This window comes from Pan troglodytes, chromosome 10, assembly GCF_028858775.2.
Source record: "Pan troglodytes isolate AG18354 chromosome 10, NHGRI_mPanTro3-v2.0_pri, whole genome shotgun sequence".
NCBI classification, from domain to species: domain Eukaryota; kingdom Metazoa; phylum Chordata; class Mammalia; order Primates; family Hominidae; genus Pan; species Pan troglodytes.
In genome coordinates this window covers 48,246,373-48,270,614 of record NC_072408.2, presented here as the reverse complement: position 1 = coordinate 48,270,614, position 24,242 = coordinate 48,246,373, and positions in this window count along the sequence as shown.

The following is a 24,242-nucleotide window of genomic DNA, read 5'->3' as shown; positions in this document are numbered from 1 at the left end:
GAGATCGCGCCACTGCCTGGGTGACAGAGATGAGACTCCATCTCAAAAACAAAAACAAAAAAACACGAAACTTACCACAGCTTGTCACTCCTACCCACAGAATGTCTCCAGCCCTTCACCGTCTTCTGTACCCTTAACTTCCTTACTTGAGACGGTGGTCTCTCAATTACTGCAGCAGCCAGTCCATGAGTCTCCTTGCCTCGTCTTGCCCTTCCTACACTGACTCCACAACCACCTTTCTAAAACTCCATCTGATGTTATTTTTTGCTTAACACCCTCCCATGACTCCTTTGCCATACAGGATAAGGTGCCATCCTGAGCACCCTATTCTCTGAGAAGCCTTCTCTGACTTCCTCCCATGGGCAGACCAGCTTTTTCTCCTTGGAGCCACTACCGTAACACAGACATTCCACCGTGTAGCATCCGTCTCCTGTGCTGCAGTTACTGCCCAAGCATCAGTGTCTCTACAATGCTGTGAGTGCCAAGTGGGTAGAAGCCATGTGATATGCTGCTGTACCCTCAGGCCTAATACAGTGCTGGGCATAGAGTAAGTACTCAGTAAGTGGCTGTTGAATTATAAATGACATAAAAAATGGTATGTGGAATTCTTTAAAGTTTATTAACTTCCAATACTAAGTTCTTTATTCTCATATTTTAAAAAGAAAGAAATGACCGCAGCATTTCTCAGGTGTACAGTTCCTGATGACTGACTTTGCCATTCTCTCAGTCCAAGATTCTAATAACCAGTTCTGCTTTACTTCTACAAAATAATGGTTGTTTATATTCCTAGTCATGAGCCTGCAGTTCTGCAAAACTTTAAACCATTACAGGAACACAAATTACCTTCAGTGGAATTTTAGAGCTGTGCATTGCATTGTGCCTGGATTATGTTGATGATGACTTCAATGCCCCACTGAAGATACCAGACCAAAACTGAATGACCATCTGATATTGGCAGAGGGGACCCTGAGAGCTGCAAAGTGAGAGAGGGGGCAACTAGATATTGTTGTGACCCAATAATTTAATATTCCATGGCCATGACTTATAATATTTTTAAATTAGCAATAAAATACAGCTGCTGTTTTTTATCAATAGGAATCTGGTTAAATATATTCTGCTCTCCCCACTGAATTCCCACACAAGGAAAGAGGTAGAGCTATATATATGGATATGGAGAGAAACCCATGACCTATTTTTTACTGAGAAAGTTACAGAAGACTATGTATATTGTAAAGAATTTAATTTTCATTTTACAAAGTAAATTCTGCATTTGAGAGAAGAGTTTTTTGTTTTTGTTTTTTTGAGATGGAGTCTCGCTCAGTCACCCAGGCTGGAGTGCAGTGGCGTGATCTTGGCTCACAGCAAGTTCCGCCTCCCGGGTTCATGCCATTCTCTTGCCTCAGCCTCCCAAGTAGCTGGGACTACAGGTGCCCACCACTACGCCCGGCTAATTTTTTGTATTTTTAGTAGAGACGGGGGTTTCACTTTGTTAGCCAGGATGGTCTCGATCTCCTGACCTCGTGATACAGGCGTGAACCACTGCGCCTGGCCGAGAGAAGAGTTTTAAATGTGGATAGAAAAATCTGGATGGGTATGTACTGGGCTATTGTGATGATGAGCTCTGAGGACTGGGACTGGAGGAGGCCAGGAAGTGGTGGGCTTTCATTTTCATACACTTTTATACACATGCACAGTGTTTGGAATTTTAACAAGTCACTTCACCTATGAACCTTTATCAAAAGGATAGAACTGAATTTCCTCTGAAGTTCTTCCGAAACTCAAAATTCTTACTTAAAGAAGAAATAAACTTTATGTAAATGTCCACTGAAAAACTTTTATGTAAATGTCCACTGAAGAACTTGATTCACCTGCAGCTACCTAAATATAATGTTTCATTAATGATTCACACATTTCAAAATGGAAAGAAAAAAATTCACTGAGAGTATTTTTTAAATCTATTGGATGTTTAAACCCAGTGCTGATTTTCCAGTAAACATCCACACTCATTTGCCCACGAGACTGAACTTTCTCAGGTGTCCGATGCTATGCGTGGTTTGCCCAAAGTTACCAACAGCTGCAAAGTGTTCTTTCCCATAGCTTTCCACTCTGTGCATATTTATCACTTCCTGTCTGCTTCTGAAAATAAAATGTGGAGTTGCAAAAAGTTTCTTATGGGGGATATTTAACCAGCCATTAAGCCAAATAAACTTTATGACAAAATAAATGTTAGAAAGTAGGACAAAATGATTTTTTTAGAACCTAACTAAATATTTAAATATTGGAGCGGATGATATATCAACACCATGGGAACTCATATAAACCCTAGAAACCTGGAGATTATATTTCAGTAATGTTTTAATAATAAATAAATTTGACTTTGAACTGGCTTAACAAATTGTGTTTGTCAGTCAGAGGAGGCATAACTAATAAATAAGACTGCTTAAATGCTCTTTTTAAAATGACTACTATGTGAAGAAATGTGGCCTGGATCACAGATATATTAAATGGTCAATAGCAAAATTAACATGGGGTTTCCATGAACCTCCATAAAGACAGGCACGTGTACTTCATCAAAGAAGGTTTGTAGACATTGGGATGATTAGGCTGGAATTGGAATTACACCATCGGGTTGAGATTGCACAGCCAGGACCACCCTTATTTGGGGAAAGCCCTATTTTGATGGCCCCACAGGAAAAGTAGAGTGGACAGTTCTGCTGCATGATCCCTGGCAGTTCTGGACTTTGGAGTGAGAGAAGACAGAGTTTAAATCCATCTCTTCCTTTTCCTAGGGCAAGCCACATAACCTTTCTGAACCTCGGTATTTCATTTGTAACATGGTAATGTGAAATGATAAATTGATAATACGTAACACCATAGGAATATGACCACACACAGTGAAAAAATCCAGGTAAAATAACATATTACTGATGCCTTGGACAGAGTAAGCACTCAATAAGTATCAGTATCCTTCCTTCCAAGCAGACTATTTCCAAAGCCACTGGATACCAGGGTGAAGGAACCATCTGATACTTCTAGTCTGATTATATTGCTGAAGCAAATTTGACTATCATGTGTTCCTAAGTAGGTTGCTTAAGCTCTCTAAATCTACTTTCTTAATTGTAAAATTGGAATGTCTCCTTGTCATTCTACTGCATAGGGATCTCATGAAGACTGAGGTTTTCTATTTTCTATTTTATTAGTAATGAAGTATTTATACAAGCATAAGCAGTCACATCATCATTACTGTGCCCTTCCAATGAAATGGAAGGTACTGCTTAAAACTCTTAAGAATCTTATAGAATGCATAACTCTTCCAGATTTTGCCATTGGAAAACTGGGTCCAGAGAGGTGAACTGACCTATTCATGACTACACAGCTTGTGAGGGGGAGAACTAATATTAGAACTTAGCCTCCTGAATCTCAGAACAGTGCAGGCACCACTGGATGGTGAGTCACCCCATAATAAGCCCTTACCCTCCAAACTCCATCTCAGAGTAATAGTAATAATCCAACCTGCAACATACAGCTACATACAGATGCTCAGATGGCTGGAAAATGTAGTATTTTCCCTGTGGCCATGTGTACCCCATACTATCCCCATAGTAGGCTTAGCATAATGTCTAATATATAGGAGGCATTTAAAAATACTTATTGAATGAATGAGAAAGTGATTGAATGAATGACATGAATCACCAGATAAAGGACAAAGAAGCCAACTAAATGTATTGGTTACATACCTATGAGTTCACATGAGTGTATATATAAACACTTTAGTTACCAATAATCAGAAATATATAAACTTTATTATTAGAAACTCATTCTAATTTCACTAGAAAAAGGAAGGAAGAGAAGAAATGATAGTTTCAAAGTGACTTACCATATTTGTAAGGAAGGAAAAGAAATTTTTGTGTCTCATTTTCAATGAGGATTGCTCATACATCACACGACTAGTTGAGAAAAGATGTTTGTTTATTTACTTGTTTTTGCCAAAGCAGAGAGAATTTAGAAGTGAAGTCTGCTGTCTGCTGGGAATATTCATTCCCAGGGACAGAAGAGAGAAGAAAGCTCTTGTACTTTTCAAGACATGTGATATTCCAGTGACGTTTACAATGAAAAAGAAAGCAATTCATCCATAAAATGTATTTCACAAAGAGAAAAGTACTTACACTTTTTTCAGGGGGGGAAAAAAACAGTTGTCAGATTAGGCATTTAATGAAATACACATGAGCAAGGAGGAAAAGGAAGGGAGAACTGGGAGCAGTGTGCAAAAGAGTGCGCTAAGGCCACAGGGGCCCTGATGCCTCTGAGCCTCAGGAAGGAATTTGCTGGAGCCCAGCTGCAACCAATCCAAGGCAGGGAACTGAGTCAATGGGATGGAACACCCCGCACCCCCCAGCCCCACCCCCACCCCCACAGCATTTCAACATTGAACTTCTGCAGATAATGGCTAATGACAGAACTTTAGTACGATGGGCAGGGAAGATATTCAGGGACATGAGGGTCTCCTGGTGCCCCTTGGAGCAGCCTAATAGCCTCTACTCGTTGGGCACACAGCCTGCATTCAAATGAGCACCAAAGGGAGAAACAATTGTAGACAGAATTCAAATTAGGAACATGGCCAAATAGCTTTTAGATGCAACAGACTATTTGAGAAACTTCCAAAGAGAAATAGCCTGTGCTGTTAGCTCCTTCTGGGAGGAGCCACTCTTTCCAGTGTCACAGGGGCCAGGAAGCTCACGCTTGGAAACCCCACGCCAAAACTAAACCTTCTTGCTGACATTCCATCTCAATTTGACTCTTTTATTTAATGTCCAGCCCAAGACTGACAACATGACACACTTTTGTTTTTGTTCCAGAAAGCAAACAAATGTAAAGCTTTGTACATGGAGAAAAAGGCCAAATGTGGCTATTATTCCTCATTAAAACTTCAAGTGTCAAGCTCTAAACCCCCAGGAAGATGGTAAGCAGGAATAGCTGAGAGACATTTACTGCCCGAGAGAGGAAGTGAAAGATAGACAGGGAAGGACAATACAATTGTGCTGTTCCCACCAGTGCTGCTATTTCCAGGGTCTTGCTGAGCAGAGCCTGGGCTGTAGAGTGAGTTCCAATCCCATGCCTCGAGCCATATCTGTCATCCTGTAGCCTCAGCTGCTGCCTTCAAGAAACACATCTCAGCCTCACGCTGGGAGGCAGGAGGTGGGTGTCCTCTCAGCACAGCTGTGCCTCAGATTCAAGACCTTATGTGACATTCCAGACTCATCACCACCAAGAAAAATAAAGATGCATGATTTCATTTAATCCTCACTACAATCCAATGGAAAGGTATTAATTTAATCCCCATTTTATGTGTAAGGAAATTAAGGTTTAGAGAGATTAAGTAACTTGAAAAGGATTAAAATTATGAAATGAGGACCTGGATGCAATCGGGATGCCTCCTGTCTTGAGAGAGAGAGAGAGAGGAAATGGCAAAAATGCATCCCTTTTATTTTTATTTAATTTAATTTATGTATTTATTTGAGACGGAGTTTTGCTCTTGTTGCCCAGCCTGGAGTGCAATGGCACGAACTCAGCTCACTGCAACCTCCGTCTCCCAGGTTCAAGCAATTCTCCTGCCTCAGCCTCCCGAGTAGCTGGAATTACAGGTGCCTGCCACCACAGCGGCTATTTTTTGTTGTTGTTGTTGTATTTTTAGTAGAGACAAGGTTTCACTATGTTGGCCAGGCTGGTCTCGAACTCCTGACCTCAGGCGATCTACCCTCTTCAGCCTCCCAAAGTGCTGGGATTACAGGCATGAGCCAATGTGCCTGGCCGCCTCCCTTTTAAAAAAGCTGACGTATCCTACATTTTGTATTTGCTCATCAGTCACATGAGAAGGTAGACGTGGAGAATATATGTGAGCTGTGGAGGCACAGTGGCATTAGGTCACATGTAGGTGTCACCATTACCTGGCACAGAATCCCTGTGAGAAACTGGTGTCTTCCCCCATTTACCCATGAAGAGACTAAGGCTTCACCAAGTCAAGATGGGCCGAAGCCATCAAGTTAAGAAGTGGAGACGCTAGAAGAAAAAGCTCATTTCCCACCCAGTCTAGACCCCTTCCAGCCAACTTCAGCTGCCTCCCAAATTCTTTCTTCACTCCTGTGGTGTGCTCCAAACTGTGCTGTATATTTATTATTTTATTTAATGCACACAACAGCTTGGATGGCATCATATTATTGTGCATTGAAAATTACCAGAGTTCCATCGAAGCTGGGAGTTGAGCCGTTGTTCTTGTGCACTGCTGCCATTGCCATTGACAATGCAGAACTTTGTGAACACCTTGACAGGTAAGACCATTACCCTTGAGGTCAAGCCCAGTGACACCATTGAGAATGTCAAGGCAAAGATTCAAGACAAGGATGGCCTTCTCCCTGACCAGCAGAGGTTGATCTTTGCCAGAAACAACTGGAAGATGAGCACACCATCTGACTATGACATCCCCAAAGGTCCACTTGGCACTTGTTTCTGTACTTGAGGGGAGGTGTCTAAGTTTTCCCTTTCTTTTGAGCTTTCAACAAATCTCATTGCACTTTTCTTTTAATAAAGTTGTAGCCCTACCCTCCCCCAACAAAAATTGCAAGTGTTAGAGCTTTGAGACTTTCAAATAAAATGCATGAAGCTTTACATTTCAATCCTTGTGTTGGTACCAAGGTTTGGCCACTCTGAGAATACACAGGCAGGGAACACATTATCCATTTCTACAGTATTTCAGTTCTGGGTCTGAAAAGACCTAAGTCTGAAGGTAGAAAAAAAAAATCATATAATGGAGGATAATATTGAAGTTTTTTAAAAAGATAGAAAAGCTTATTTCCCATTTGATCCACCAGCCCAGGTAACAAGCAATGCCTTGGGTCACCTTTCAACACAACTACAACATAATGAAGCTTCTGCAGACAGTCTCTCAGGGCCTTAACTTTACTCATTTGAAGCTGGTACTGAGGTATTTTAAATTATGTTTTAATTTCTTTATCCCACCATGACAGAATTATGTGTCTGGGAGATTCGTTGTGACATTATGTCCGCAGAATTAGCTGTGAATCAGGAATTAGTGTGCCTCCAAGCAGCTCCATTTACTTGATATTATAAAGTGAAAATGTCATGGCTAATAATGCATGTCTGAGTTGTACTCAGTTTAGTGAAAGTCTGAGGCTGAAAACCTTCTGAACCAAAGAAAAAAATTTAAGATCTCACTTTTGGGGGGTACAGTAGATAGAAGAATTTTAAGGGCAGAGTTCTAAACTTTGTCTCTGCTCCCTGCAATGGCATTCTACACGATATACTCTTGAAGGGGGGGCTTGTGCTGGGGTGGGGGTGGGTGGTACATGGGAGACTCTTGACTGGCTGGCAGGGTACTAGGTCTAGGGGGAGGATTACAGGGAAGGAGGTTACTTTCTAAAAATTCACTAAGCTGCTCATGTATTTAATGCAGTTTTCTGTGTTTGTGTTATTTTTAACAACTTTTAAGGTATTTTTGTTTTATTAAAGGGGCCCACTATGGGCAAGGCAGGGTGCCAAGCTCCATGGGTTTAAGATCCCCTGCATCTCTTTTGTTCACTGCTGACTCTTAAGCACTCAGAAAAGTGCTTGGCACATAGCAGACACCCAGTACATATTTGTTGAACATTGTTGAAGATCACACAGAAGAAAAAGACATTCATCATTAGATATTGTCAAAACCCACAGGATATACATCAAGAGTGAGCCCTAATGGAAACTAAGTACTTTGGGTGATAATGATGTCTCAGTTCATGTTACGTCATGGATTGTAACAAATGTGCCACTCTGGTGCAGAAATGTTGACCATGGAGAAGGTTGTACATGTGTGTTATGGGTATATGGGAAATCTCTGTAATGTCCTCTCAATTTTGTTGTGAACTAAAACTGCTCTAACAAATAAAGTCTATTTTTTAAAAATGTTAAGACATTAATTTATTCATTTCCTGCTAGAGATACTTGATAAAATGAAGACACCTGGTAGGACTCAGTCTCATTCGGTAAGTCAAGGGGCCTAGGAGCCAGAATTATTTTTAATTTTGTATTATGAATATTTTCAAACACATAGAAAGATGGAGAATTGTGGGCCGGACGCAGTGGCTCATACCTGTAATCCCAGCACTTTGGGAGGCTGAGGAAGGTGGATCACCTGAGGTCGGTGGATCACCTGAGGTCAGGAGTTCAAGCCTAGTCAACATGGTGAAACCCCGTCTCTACTAAAAATACAAAAATTAGCCGGGCATGGCGGCAGGCGCCTGTAATCCTAGCTACTCTGGAGGCTGAGGCAGAAGAATTGCTGGGACCTGGGAGGTGGAGGTTGTAGTGAGCTGAGATCGTGCCATTGCACTCCAGCCTGGGCGACAATAGCGGGACTCTGTCTCAAAAAAAAAAAAAAAAAAAAAAAGCCGGGCACAGTGGCTCCTGCCTGTAATCCCAGCACTTTGGGAGGCCAAGGCAGGCGGATCACCTGAGGTCAGGAGTTCGAGACCAGCCTGACCAACATAGAGAAACCCGGTCTCTACTAAAAATGCAAAATTAGCTGGGCGTGGTGGCGCATGCCTGTAATCCCAGCTACTCGGGAGGCTGAGGCAGGAGAATTCCTTGAACCCAGGAGGTAGAGGTTGCAGTGAGTCAAGATGGCACCATTGCACTCCGGCCTGGGCAACAAGAGCAAAACTCCGTCTCAAAAAAAAAAAAAGAAAAGAAAGATGGAGAAGTGTCTAATGACCACTCATATATCCACTACCTAGATTGCCAGTTAACATTTTTACCATGTTTGCCTCAACTTTTTTGCTAAAGTATTTTGCACAAATTATATAGACACCATGAAAATAAGAACATTTTCCTTACTAAAATCAATACCATTGTAGAGCTAACAAAATTAACAATTCTTTATTATCCTCATCTAATACCTGACTCATATTTAAACCTTGCCAATAGCTTTACAAAAAAGTGTTATTCCCAGTTTATTCTTACCAAGATCCAATCAAAGTCCATGTATTACATTTGGTTGTTATATCTCTTAAATCACTTATAACCTTTATGAGTGCTCTCCCAACTCCCTGTACCCTTTATTTGACATAACATCAACTTGGTGAAGAGACCAGGCCAGATGTCCCTCAGAATAGCTGATATAGTTAGGATATTTGTCCCTGCCCAAATTTCATGTCAAATCATAATCCCCAGTGTTGGAGGTGGGGCCTGGTGGGAGGTGATTGGATCATGGAGGCAGGTCCTTCACGAATAGTTTAGCACCATCCTGATGCTAAAGTTGGTGTTGTTCTCCTGATAGAGTCCTCACACGATCTGGTTATTTAAAAGTTTATGGTACCTCCCGCTTCTCGCTCTCTTCCTCCTGCTGCAACCATGTGAAGGGCTGGCTCTCCCTCTGCCTTCTGCCATGATTCTAAGTTCCCTGTGGCCTCCCCAAAAGCTGATGCTGCCATACTTCCTGTACAGCCTGCAGAACTGTGAGCCAATTAAACCTCTTTTCTTTATAAATTACCCAGTCTCATGTATTTCCTTATAGCAATGCGAGAAAAGACTAATAAGCTACTTTCAGATTTTGTCCAACTGCTGAATTTGTAGTGTCATTTAATTTATTCCACTAACCCATGCATTCCTTACACTTAAATCTAGAGATTGTAAATTTACATTTTAGATAAGACATCACTACTGATGCTGTGTAATATTGCAACACATTGTGAGGTGTGTCATATTTAATTGACCCATTATCAGTAAGCCAGAGACAGCTTCAGCCCTCCATTGTAAAGTTTCATTTTTTTTCAACCATCAAATAATCTATGGAGTAATACTTCAGCAGCACTAGTGTTTCCAAGTCTCCACTTATCTGTCACCTAATGGTTTCATCATCCACTGAATGATTCTTATCTCAATCAATTACTTCATTAAGGGTTGCAAAATGGTGATTTCTTCCATTCCTTCTATACTTATTAGCTGGCAGTCTTTAAGAGAGAGAGAGAGAGAGAGACTGGGGCTGGGTGCAGTGGCTCACGCCTGTAATCGCAGAACTTTGGGAGGCCAAGGCAGGCGGATCACAAGGTCAGGAGTTCAAGACCAGCCTGACCAAGATAGTGAAACCCCATCTCTACTAAAAATACAAAAATTAGCCAGGCATGGTGGCACACGCCTGTAGTCCCAGCTACTCAGGAGACTGAGGCAGGAGAATCACTTGAACCTGGGAGGTGAAGGTTGCAGTGAGCCGAGATCACACCACTGCACTCCAGTCTTGGTGACAGAGTGAGACTCTGTTACATAAAAAAAAAAAGAGAGAGAGAGAGAGTAAAAGAGAAGGAGAGAAATTTGTCTCATTAACTGCTTCTACTGAAAAGGCAAGGTAAATAATCATTAACTTTGAATTATCATTTTTCAGAATAAGGAGATGATATTTTGTTTTCCTTTGTTCTCTGGTTTTCTCTTTTCTGAATATCATTTTACAGACTTGCAGATTTTTATACATTCAGTGTGTTTCATTCCATTGCAGTCATTTTTTTGAAGCTCAAATAGTTCCATCTTTAACCATTAAGAGCTCTTAATAAACTGGCTCTTTTTCTGGCACAAAGCAAGATGTCCCAGGCTCACCTTGTACAATCCCTCGCCCACACTCAAAATCAGCCATTACTCTAAAGACCCTGGTTTCTTTTAATGGGGAATGGTACTTAGTCATCAAAATCTAAGTGCTAGGAGTACTTACCTCTGTTAGGTTGTCAATGTTTCTAGGCCCTCCCTTTCAATGAACAGAGGTGAAGGGGGATATCTATGTATACATGTGTAGGTATATATATGTGTATCTATATATTATTTTTTTTTTTTTTTTGAGACAGAGTCTTGCTGTCGCCCAGTCTGGAGTGCAGTGGTGTGATCTCGGCTCACTGCAAGCTCTGCCTCCTGGTTCATGCCATTCTCCTGCCTCAGCCTTCCAAGTAGCTGGGACTACAGGCTCCCACCACCACATCTGGCTAATTTTTTGTATTTTTAGTAGAGATGGGGTTTCACCATGTTAGCCAGGATGGTCTCGGTCTCCTGACCTCATGATCCACCCACCTTGGCCTCCCAAAGTGCTGGGATTACAGGCATGAGCCACCATGCCTGGCCATATGTATATATTTTTAAATTATGTATTCATATTGAAATTTCCAATACAAATTTAATAACATGGGGGTTTTAACATTTTTTGTTTTTATACTTACATTGCTTTTCTCTTATCCTAAAAATGTTAGTGGTTAACAACATGAACATAGTACTTATTTTCTTATCTTGCAATATACATCAAATAGTTTCAAAATAAAAAATTCCAATATAACTTGCTTTAAGCTCCTGAATTTAAGACCTCTTGTCCCAAGAATATATCCCACTAAGCATGTACAGTTATTGTCTTCTAAAGGATTTGAAATAATTATTTTCTTGCTATGTTTGTTGTCAATTTGATCTATTATTAGATTTATTTATTTTCCATTTTAGGGACTTCTTTTTGAATATTAAAAGATTTACTTAGTCAAAACAATCAAAATTATCAAGTCTTGTTTCCGTCTCCTCCATCCTATAAATTAAAAAGTTAACATTTTTACACTTTTTCATATTCCTTCTCTTTCTCTCCTCTCCCTTCCCTTCCTGAACAATTCAGTCCTAATGCCCATAAGCAGGTCAGAGTAAAGCAGGTGGCTATGGCAGAGAGTAGAGGGAACTGTGGTTCTCCACAGCAGGGGCCAGAGCCCAAGCTGGGTAAGAGGGATGTCCACAAATGGGGGTGGCTCAGCAGAAGTTGTCAGAGCTGTGATGGGATGAAGAAAGCTTCCACACAGTGTTTCCACCTGGTGCAAGTATCAGAACACAGGAGGAGTAAGGAGAGTATCTGCATGGGGAAGAGGGCAGAAACAGTGATGGAAGATTGGCTACATACAGGTGGGTTGAGCAAATAACTAAATATAGTAAGGAAAATGGGAGACAGGTTTCTCAGTATCCAAGAATGGAGTTACTAATATGGAAAGGGAGAAAACTAGAATGAATCTTGTGATATTAGATAGAAAGCAGAGGAATCAGGCTAAACTCTGTTTTCAAAATATGTGCATATATATAGAAATAAATGTAGATGTAAATTTATATACACACAAACACATACAGATATTCATCTGTCCACTGAGACAGCATGAGTGCAGTGACACCCCAATAGTAATGAGCACACCTATCACTTAAATCTTAGTTTCTAAACACCATTCTCCACTAAAAGGAACCAGGTGTCTTTGTAGAAATGACTGATTCCAGGGCTAAGGCAGAGGAAGTACAACATTAGTTTAGAGCATCTTGTACCAAAAAAATAAGGAAGTACTCCAAGAATAATGAAATCATCTCAAAAGGACACAAAAGCCAGCTTGAAAGGGCTCTCATAGTCAAATCTAAGACAATTTGGGCCTCAAAATAAATAACGATAGTGTATTTGGCCATTCTTGCATTGCTATAAATACCTGAGACTGGGTAATTTATAAAGAAAAGAGGTTCGATTGGCTCACAGTTCTGCAAGCTTTTGAGATGATGCTTTTGAGTTCTGTCCTTTTGAGATGATTTCATTATTCTTGGAGTACTTCCATATTTTTTTGGTACAAGATGCTCTAAACTAATGTTGTACTTCCTCTGCCTTAGCCCTGGAATCAGTCATTTCTACAAAGACACCTGGTTCCTTTTAGTGGCGAATGGTGTTTAGAAACTAAGATTTAAGTGATAGGTGTGCTCATTACTATTGGGGTGTCACTGCACTCATGCTGTCTCAGTGGACAGATGAATATCTGTATGTGTTTGTGTGTATATAAATTTACATCTACATTTATTTCTATATATATGCACATATTTTGAAAACAGAGTTTAGCCTGATTCCTCTGCTTTCTATCTAATATCACAAGATACATGGTGCTGGCATCTGCTCAGCCTTTGGTGAATCCTCAGGGAGCTTTCAATCCTGGTGGAAGGTGAAGGACAAACAGGCATATCCCATGGTGATGAAAGCAAGTGAAAGATGGGCAGGGGAAATGCCACACACTTTTAAATGACCAGATCCCACGTGAACTGAGAGTGAGAGCTCACTTATCACCAAGGGGATGGTCCAAGCCATTCATGAGGAATCCGCTCCCATGGCCCAAACACCTCCCACCAGGCCCCACCTCCAACACTGGGGATTACAGTTCAACATGAGATTTGGGTGGGGACAAGTATCCAAACTAGATCAGATAGTGACATTATAACCCATGAATACAATAGGAAATCATGATATTCATTAATTAATCAATCAAAAGGTTGTTGAGGAACAAGATACTGTATTTACATGGCGTAAAAGCACCTTCCTGCAAATGTATATTAATTACAAAGGAGAAAAAGCTTAACTCCAGTGGAGGAGGACTCCTCCAAGTGATCAAGCTCAACATGGTCAGTAATAGAACAACCCAAAATTATGCACCACCTGATAAGGTGCAATAAGAACACACATCATTTCTGTGATATTCCTGCCAAAAATGTACAGCCCAAATGTAATCATGAGGAAATAGGAAACTTTTCAACATAACTGGCCTGTAATCTTCAAAATCTTCAAAGTGTCATGAAAGTGAAGACTGAAGAACCGATCCAGATGTTAGAAGACTAAAGAAACTGGACTCTAAATGCAGTGTGTGATGCTCAACGTGATCCTTTTGCACTAAAGGACAATACAGGCACAAGTGCTGAAACTGGATGGGGTCTAGGGATTTGATGGCAGTCATGTTTTGATGTTAATTCCCTGATGTAATGAGCATACCGTGTCCCCGAAAAAGGCACATTAAACATTTTAGTGTTGGAAGGATCACCATTTCAGCAATTTACTCAAAATGATGGTGAAAAAGAGGTATTTGTACCAGACTTGTAACTTTTCTTTAAATTTGAGATTATTTTAAAATAAAAGGTATTTTTTAAGTTTTAGATAGCTTTCTTTATTAGCTATTTTTATTAGTTTCTGATTTAACCTTTCAGTGATTGGCAGAGCAAATTTAAGAAAAATATACATAAATTCTTATTTCCTCCCTTCTTATGCAAACCTAGGATGTTCTGCAACCTCCTTTTAATTTTTTTCACATGTAACAATATATTCTGGATAACATTTCACATGAGTACATGTGGAGATCTTCCTCACTCTCTTTTATGGTTGCATAGTGCTCCATGCCCTCAAATGATGCTCATTTGACATATTTCCAATTTTTTCCTATTTAAAAATAAAAGCCACACTGAATGACCTTTGTGCATGAGTCATTTTGCACTTATTCAGGTATATGTCTAGAATACATCTCTAGGAGTGGAATTGCTGGGTCAAAAAGTAGGTGATTTTTTAATTTATGATATTGCCACATTCTCCTGCAGAGTAGCAGTTTGCATTTCCACAACCCCACAAATAGAATGGGTTTAGATTTTTGCCAATCTGACAGGTAATTTAAATTTATTTTACTGTGAGTGTGGTTGACAGTCTTCTGATATGTTTGAAGGTCACAGAAATTTTGTCACTCCCCAGAAATGTTGTTTCCTCCCCACAGGTGTCTGATGGGTGCCAGGTTTGAAACCTGGTTCATCGTATTCTATGGTTTTGGTAGCTAAGAAGGAACACAATTAATAAATATTGTGTTTAATGGTTTTCACTGGAGTTTAGACAGACATTGGAAGATAAGTCTAATATACTCAAATATTATCTCCTCTACGAAATCTTCCCCAACAGTATCCAGCTGGGCTTAGCACGATTTCCCTAGCATTTTGTACATACCTCTATGAGCACATATCTTACCATATTAAGCTTACTTGTTTAGATAATTATACTTACTGGGGTTTTGCACCTAGGAAGATAAAACACTATGCCTTATTCATTTTCCAATCCTTAGGATCAAGCCTAGTTTCTGGCACATACTCAATATGTGTGTGCCAATACAGATACCAATATAGATATTCAATAAGTATGTGTTTGAATAAATGAATAAGCAATTGATCAATAACCCCAGTGTTAAATTTATACTGAAATCTGCCGGGCATGGTGGCTCACGCCTGTAATCCCAGCACTTTGGGAGGCCGAGGCGGGCGGATCATGAGGTCAGGAGATCAAGACCATCCTGGCTAACACGGTGAAACCCCGTCTCTACCAAAAATACAAAAAATTAGCCGGGTGTGGTGGCGGACGCCTGTAGTCCCAGCTACTCGGGAGGCTGAGGCAGGAGATGGCATGAACCCAGGAGGCGGAGGTTGCAGTGAGCCGAGATTGCGCTACTGCACTCCAGCCTGGGCGACAGAGTGAGACTCCATCTCAAAAAAAAAAAAAAAAAAAATTATACTGAAATCTAGCATGTCACTTCTCTGTAAAAACACACACAGCAGAAAGGAAATGATTTTTCTTTCTTGGATGCCATGAACTTTGAAGGACTGTTCATTTCCAGCTTCTGATCTCTGCCTAGCTTTAGTTGGCTTCACTAAGAAAATGAGTCAGTCTCCAGAGTGTCTGATCCCCTTCTTTAACCAGTGAGCAAGTGTAGGAGTCCAGCTCCTTTCACAGAGACATTTTCTGGCGCTGCTCACAGGGAAGGCCCTACAATCTGAAGCCCTGCCTTAGCAGCAGCATCTATGACTAAAGTAAATAGAGTTGTCATGGGACGCCACTCTGCTATGTTTTTCTTTCCTCCCTCCATACTCTAAGGAGTTGTACTCTGGCAACTCACTTGATCTTTGAAATTTTCATTACATTCATCTTATAGCCTAATCTTTTGACAGAAGGTTCTAAGTATGATGTTCTGCCTTGACTACTGTGGTTCCATTTTTCTCCCTAAGGAGGGAGGGTCTTCAACACAAAACACTTGCTTACTAATGATGCACCTTAGGAAACCAAACTCAGTCCTAACAGTCTCCTTCTTAGTGGATGGTTTATGTTATTCTGAGAAATATTTTAACTCTTTCTTAGAAAACAGCCATGCTTCTATGACCAAAGACATTAGCTAGATTTCCAGTTTTGTCATAAAGAATGTTGGGCCATCTCATTTGAGGGATAAAAGAAAGTGAAATGCAATGAGGGGTAAAGAAAAAAAAGAAAGAAGCAGTGTGGTTCTGGCCCCAGCCTGGCTCAGAGACTGGTAAGCCAACAGAGGGCTCCAACGTGGCTTCCTCCTACTGTCCTACAGGTCAGCAACGTTAGATATGCAACAGCCATTCTTTCCTCCAGCAGGCGGCAACGCTCTTGGAGAAGGGAAGAAACAACGTCAGGGAGCCTAGGATCTTCTTGCCAACACCTTGTATCATACGAAGCCGGAATCTGACAGCAGAGTGCTGGAGGCACAGGTACACACCCCCACGCCTCCTTCCACACACACACCTGGCACAGGATCACCAACACCCTCGTACACCGCCAGCACCACTGTGCTCACAGCACATACCTCAATCACGCCTCTGCCACTGCCCCGCTTGCAGTCCTGTGACTCCCACCGCCTCACCCTGCTCCAGAAATCTGGAAGCCCCTGCTTTTAGCTTCCCCCAGGTCTGATCAGGAACAACCCTGGGTTTCTGAGATATTTCAGAGCCTCTACCAGAGAAGCAGGATTCTCCCACCCATTCCAGAAGACAGCACCAACACTCTGAGGTAACTAGAGCTGTGATGCAGAGCCTGTGCTGGTCAAGCAACTTAATTTTTGGCTACCACCACCAAGTACAGATGCAGCAAGGACAGCAGAAAGTGTATGAGCTCCAGGAGCCTGGCAGCTTTTGTGCCACCAGTTACCAGGTGTATGGTCCTGGGCAAGTAACTTGATCTCTTTGAACTCCAGGTTCCTCACCTTTACAATGGAGATAATAAGAGCTATTTTCTAGCAAATCAGTCTGTGTGCCTAGTATATGTGATACTACTATCTAACAGCATCCAACAACAACAATAACAACTGTGGTTTGAGCTCCTAATATGAAATAGGCATTATGCAAAGCATTTTGCATCCATTATTTTATTTTATTCTCTAAATAAAGCTATGAGGTAAATGGCTTTGAATTGAATTACTGTCTTACAGATAAGGAAATGAAGCTGGGATATATGATGTGACTTCTTCCCCCAAAGTCACATCATATAGCTAACACCCCGTATCATAAGAAGCTGGAATCTGACATCAGGGTGCTGGAGGTGCAGGTACACTAGTACCTACTAGCTAGTAAGTAGTGAAGTGGACTTCCAGTGGTGTGCTGGTAAACCAGCTTACTGTGTGGAGGGAGGGGGGAAAAAGGCCTGACTTGTAGTAACTGTCAATTTCCATGGGGTAAATACTCCCACTATGGCTGATTTCTAGTTACCAATGATTTTACAACTGGCTTGCAAAATTCCTGTATATTTGACAAGCAGCTTGACAGCCTGTACAGGCTGGCTCCAGCACACCACTGCTTCAAATGCAAGTCTGATGCCAAAGCCCTTTCTGCTGAATATTACAGTCTACTGCCTTCCAGCAAACAAACACAGTGGCACATTATAGGTGTTTAGTGAGCATGTGCCAAGCTCTAAAGAGAGGGAGGTTTCTATTTTAAAGAGCACTCCTAAGCCATAGCCTCTCAGTGGTATCTCTTCTCCTTCTGGATCACTACAGACCAGCCCACATGGTGCACAACTGATCACTACAAAGCTGCTCTGAAAACCTGCAGATGAAATATGTGACTACAAAATCATGTGATTTCGTGTATTTTTATGGTTTTATCAAAATATGTTTAATCAGATATGGGTGAGACTCAAGGTATGATTCATCTGAGAGGAAATTCCTCTCCAGCTATGAACCTGTGAAACCAAACAAGTTATGTGCTTCTAAAATACAGTGGCTATGTGTATTAGTTCATTTTCAAGCTGCTGGTAAAGACATACCCAAGACTGGGCAACTTACAAAAGAAAGAGGTTTAACTGGACTTACAGTTCCACATGGGTAGGGAAGCCTCACAATCATGGGGAAGGCAAGGAGGAGCATGTCACATCTTACATGGTTGGCAGCAGGCAATAAGAGAGGGCTTGTGCAGAGAAACTCCCGTGTTTTAAAACCATCAGATCTCATGAGACCCATTCACTATCACAAGAACAGCACAGGAAAGACCTGCCCCCATGATTCAATCATCCCCCGCCAGCCCTCTCCCACAGCATGTGGGAATTATGGGAGCTACAAGATGAGATTTTGGTGGGGACACAGAGCCAAACCATATCTTTCCGCCCCGGCCCCTCCCAAATCTCGTATCTTCATATTTCAAAACCAATCACGCCTTCCCAACAGCTCCCCAAAGTCTCAACTAATTTTAGCATCAACTCAAAAGTCCACAGTCCAAAGTCTCATCCAAGATACAGCAAGTCCCTTCCACCTATGAGCCTATAAAATCAAAATTAAGTTAGTTACCTCCTAGACACAATGGGAGTATAGGCATTGAGTAAATATACCCATTCCAAATTGGAAAAATTGTACAAAACAAAGGGGCTACAGGCCCCATGCAAGTCCGAAATACAGCAGGGCAGTCAAATCTTAAAGCTCCAAAATACCTCTTTTGACTCCATGTCTCATATCCAGGTCATGCAGATGCAAGAGGTAGGTTCCCATGGTCTTGGGTGGCTCCATACCTGTGGCTTTGCAGGGTACAGCCTCCCTTGCGGCTGCTTTCATGGACTGGCATTGAGTGTCTGCAGCTTTTCCAGGCAAACTGTGCAAGCTGTTGGTGGATCTACTATTCTGGAGTCTGAAGGATGGTGGCCCTCTTCTCGCAGCTCCACTAGGCAGTGCCCCAGCAGGGACTCCATGTGGGGGCTCCAACCCCACATTTCCCTTCTGCAGTACCCTAGCAGAGGTTCTCCATGAGCACCCCATCCCTGCAACAAACTTCTGCCTGGACATCCAGGTGTTTCCATAAGTCTTCTGAAATCTAGGTGGAGGTTTCCCAAACCCCAATTCTTGACTTCTGTGCACTCACAGGCTCAACAATATGTGGAAGCTGCCAAGGCTTGGGACTTGCACCCTCTGGAGCCACTGCCCAAGCTCTAAGTTGGCCCCTTTCAGCCATGGCTGGAGTGGCTGGGATGCACAGCACCAAATCCCTAGGCTGCACACATTAGAAGGACCCCGGGCCAGGCCCATGAAACCATTTTCTCCTAAGCCTCTGGGCCTGTGATGGGAGCAGCTGCTGTGAAGACCTCTGACATGCCCTGGAGACATTTTCCCCATTGTCTTGGGGATTAACATTCGGCCCCTGGTTACTTATGAACATTTCTGTAGCCAGCTTGAATTTCTCCTCAGAAAATGGGTTTTTCTTTTATATCACATCAGGCTGCAAATTTTCCAAACTTTTATGCTCTGCTTCCCTTATAAAACTGAATGTCTTTAACAGCACCCAAGTTGCCTCTTGAATGCTTTGCTGCTTGGAAATTTCTTCCACCAGATATCCTAAATCATCTCTCTCAAGTTCAAAGTTCCACAGATCTCTATGCCAAAGGGAAAATGCTGCCAGTCTGTTCGCTAAAACATAACAAGAGTCACCTTTGCTCCAGTTCCCAACAAGTTCCTCATCTCCATGTGAGACCACCTTAGCCTGGATTTCACTGTTTATGTCATTATCAGCATCTTGGTCAAAGCCATTGAACAAGTCTCTAGGAGGTTCCAAACCATTCTATATTTCCCTGTCTTCCATATTTCCCAGCCCTCCAAACTGTTCCAACCTCTGCCTGTTACCTAGTTCCAAAGTCAATTCAACATTTATGGGTATTTTTTCAGCAGTGCCCCACTCTACTGGTACCAATTTACTATATTAGTCTGTTTTCAAGCTGCTGATGAAGACATACCCAAGACTGGGCAATTTATAAAAGAAAGAGGTTTAATTGGACTTACAGTTCCACGTGGCTGAGGAAGCCTCACAATCATGGCAGAAGGCAAGGAGGACCATGTCATATCTTGCGTGGATGGCAGCAGGCAATAAGAGATGGCTTGTGCAGAGAAATTCCCATTTTTTAAAACCATCAGATCTCATGAGACTGATTCATTATCATGAGAACAGCATGGGAAAGACCCGCCCCCATGATTTAATCTTCTCCCACCAGGCCTCTCCCACAACACATGGGAATTATGGGAGCTACAAGTTGAGATTTGGGTGGGGCAGAGAGCCAAACCATATCACCATGCTAGACTTCTTTTGCTGTCATAATCTTTGCAAAGGGGGTTTCAAAACCATGGGGGCATGGGGTGCCCAGAGGTGTGGGGGGAACATCCCTGCCAGGTAGAGCTGTAGGGCAGCACCTCTGCCCTAGTGTGTCCAGAGGTGGGACTACTGCCCCAGTGGGCCTGAAGGGTAGAACATGGAGTCAAAGAGGATTATTCTCAAGCCTTAAGCTCTCAAGGAGTTTGCCTTGCTACATTTTACACTTGCTTGGGACCCATTTTTTTCCTCCCTATTTTTCTTCTTTTCTTCTTCCTCATTTCTCTCTTTTGGAAGAGGAGTGTCTATCCTATGCCTCTCCCACCACTGTATTTTAGAAGCACATAACTTGTTTGGTTTCACAAGTTTAGAGCTGGGGAGGAATTCTGTCTCAAATTAATCATACCATGAGTCTCACCCATATATGAGTTCATCCCCAACCAATCAGCAGCACACATTCTCTAACTCCCTGCCTACAAACTTCTCCATAAAACACTAGCCTCTGAATTCTTGGAGACACTAATTTGAATAATAAACTCCTGCCTTCCATGTGGCTAGCCTTGCTTTAATTAAACTCTTTCTTTACTGCAATACCTCTGTCTCAATGAATCGGCTCTATCTGTGCAGTGGGCAAGAAGAATCTATTAGGTGATTAGAGTTTTGGGTGGCCCTGTCCCCATGGCTTTGGGTTGGGGCTATCTGGCCTGTGGAAAGCAAAGCAATGGTCCTCCCCTTTGGAAACCAAAGAAGCAACCCTGATGACCTCTGAGTTGCCTTCATGGTCCTTCTTCCCTTGTCTTGAAGAACAGTGCACGTTCACAGTTGAATAGCTCTATGATCCATACTGTTAAATATAAGTTTGACAGCCTTCCTTCCTTCTTTCCCTTCTTCATCCTCATCAGTTCAAACTGACAATTTTCCTGCTGGGGTGGCTGATTAGGTTCATGGTTCCCACCCATACTAATCTCCTTATCAAAGGGGATTTGGCCACACCACTGGTGTTCTCATTTTTTGCAATATGAACAGGCTGAGAACTTTCCAAATTTTTAAGTTCTGCTTTCTTTTTGCCCAGAAATTCTGTCTTTAAGTCATTTCTCTTGTGTCTTATTTTACTACAAGCAGTCAGGAAAAGCCAAGCCACATTTTTAACACTTTGCCTAGAAATCTCCTCAGCTAAATATCCAGTAAAATCTCTCACATGTTCTATCTTTCAAAAAATACTAGAATATGAACACAAGTCAGCCACGTTCTTTCCTCCTTTATAACAAGGATGGCCTTTCCTCCAGTTTCCAGTAACATAGTCCTCATCAGAATGGCCTTTACCATCCATCAATGTTCTCTTCAGGATTACTTAGGTATTCTCTAAGAAGATTGAGGTTTTCTCTCCAGCTCTCCTCTTTTCTTTCTGAGCTCTCACCAGAATGACCTTTAACATCCATATTTCTAATATGCACCTCAGAATTCTTCCAGCCTCTACCCACTATGCAGTTTCACATTTTTAGCTATTTGTTACAACAGTACACCCACTTTTTGGTATTAATTTTCTTAGTTCAGGCTGCTATAACAAAATACTATAAACGAGGTGACTTCTAAACAATGGAAATATATTTCCCATAGTTCCACAGTTCTGGAAGTTGGAAGTCTGAGATCAGGGTGCCTGTATGGTCAGTTCCAGTGAGGGTCCTCTCACAGTTGCAGATTGCTGACTTCTGTCAGCAGAAAGCAGAAAGGGGAAGCAAACTCTCCTGTTACTTCTTCTTTTTTTTTTTTTTTTTTTTTTTTTTTTGAGACAGAGTTTCACTCTTGTCACCCAGGCTGAAGTGCAATGGTGCAATCTTGGCTCACTGCAACCTCCGCCTCCCAGGTTCAAGCGATTCTCCTCCCTTAGCCTCCAGATTAGCTGGGATTACAGGCGCCCACCACCACGCCCAGCTAATTTTTTGTTTTTTTTAGTAGAGACGGGGTTTCTCCATGTTGGGCAGGCTGGTCTCGAACTCCTGACCTCAGGTGATCCACCCGCCTCGGCCTCCCAAAGTGACAGGATTACAGGCATGAGCCACAGTGCCCGGCCTCTCCTGTTACTTCTTATAAGGGCACTAACTCCATTTATGAAGGCTCCCTGACTCATGAGCTCATCTAATCCTAATTACCTCCCAAAGGCCCCACCTACTAATACCATCATAACTGAGTATAGGGTTTCAACATATAAATTTGGGGGGACACAAACATTCAGTCCATAACCTATATATTCAAATGAGTTTTTCTCCCAACTTGTCATGTTGGGCAGACATTCTTCATCCAATGATGCTGTTTGGTGGGTGCCCACCCCAACAGGCTCTATGGATGCCCCACTCACAGTGATGCTATTCATAAGGGGTGCTATCTGGAACAGCAAATGGAAACAAGCCAAATAACCAAAATGCATAAACCACATATTACATTAAAATAACATAATTTATTCCCACTGCTTTCTAGTAAGACAGAGTAAAATTTTAGTTTATTAGCCTTTTTGTGACATCTTGTAAACAATACTTACTTTAACGTAAAAGTGTACACAAATCAGAATGGCTGCACTGAACTCAAGGAAACACATGCTGCTTATTTTCTGCCTGAAACCTGGAAGGAGGAAGGAGGGGTCATCCTCAGAGCCTTCCCTTACCTTCATTCCTGTGATACAACTCCCTAGTCCTGCGCACAGCACCTCCTTTGTAACTCTCATTTCCACCCTCTCCTCACTAAGACCTCATCATTGCATATCTAAATTATTCCAATTGTCTAATAATTGGCCTCCCTGCAGCCACTCCACAAGTCTCTCTGCAGTCATAAGCCAGTGACCTTTCTGTAATGCAAATCTAGGTCCATATCCTCTTCCTGATGCCACTTAATGCATGAAAGGCCTTCTCATGGCTGGCCTTTTCTACGTTCTCCAGTCTCATCATTTTTCACTTGTTCCACCCCCACCTCCAACATGCAATCTTTGCCCCAGCCCTACTTAAAGACATGCAGTTCCCCAACACATAATATGCAATTTGATTTTTTAAGTTGTGTATTTATTTGCTGATTCCTTATGGTCTGTCTCCCATCGTTAGAATATTGGGTAATGAGAGTGGGAAACTTGTCTGGTTTATGTATAGTGGTATTGCCAACATCTGGAATGACTCCTGATACCTGAAAGGCACATCTGTAACGATTTTTTAAATGGATGAATGAATTAATGAATACCTCAGTGCCTATGCACACACTGTTCCTTCCATTTAAAATGTCCTTTCCCACTGCCTTTTATGACTTAAACCCCATTTTTCTTCCAAAACTCAGTTTCAGTATCAATTCTTCTGGAAAGCTTTTGCTATATTTTCCCTTCCCTACCCACCACACACACACACACACACACACACACACACACACACACACACACACATACATGCCAATGGGTTTACCTCTCTTCTGAGCTCCCATTACACCCCTACCCCATGCATAAGTCTCAGAAACAGTTGGCTCTTGATCAAAGACTGATGCTCCCCTTCCACAGTGCAAAGCTGTTGCCAGAAAGTGGCTACCTAGCCATGGCATTACATGAGGCCAAGAGGACTAAGCTCTAATGAATGGCTTATGGTCACCTCTTCCAAACCTATCCCCCAAAATCTTCCTGTGCCACACTCCAGTTTCCTCTTTCTTTCATTTGCTGACTGGTTGCAGAGGATCCAGAAGAGAACTTTGAGACTATGGAGATTGTTGGAGCTATGTGAGGACTGTCTGCCAAGCACCTGCTCTACTCTGTAATAGAGGACGGAAACAAACATCTACTATGCTAAATCATGGGGCTTTAGGAGCTGTTTGTTACAGAAGTTAGCCTACCCTACATTATACAGCATATCATTACCACAGTGCAGAGTACTGTCATAGTCCATGTGTCAGTCTCCTTTTCTGTACTCAGTGCTCTTGAGGCAGGGACTGTGAGTCACTTCTCTATATTACCAGGGCCTAATGCAGGGTCTGGCACATAACTATGTGCACTTAGTATG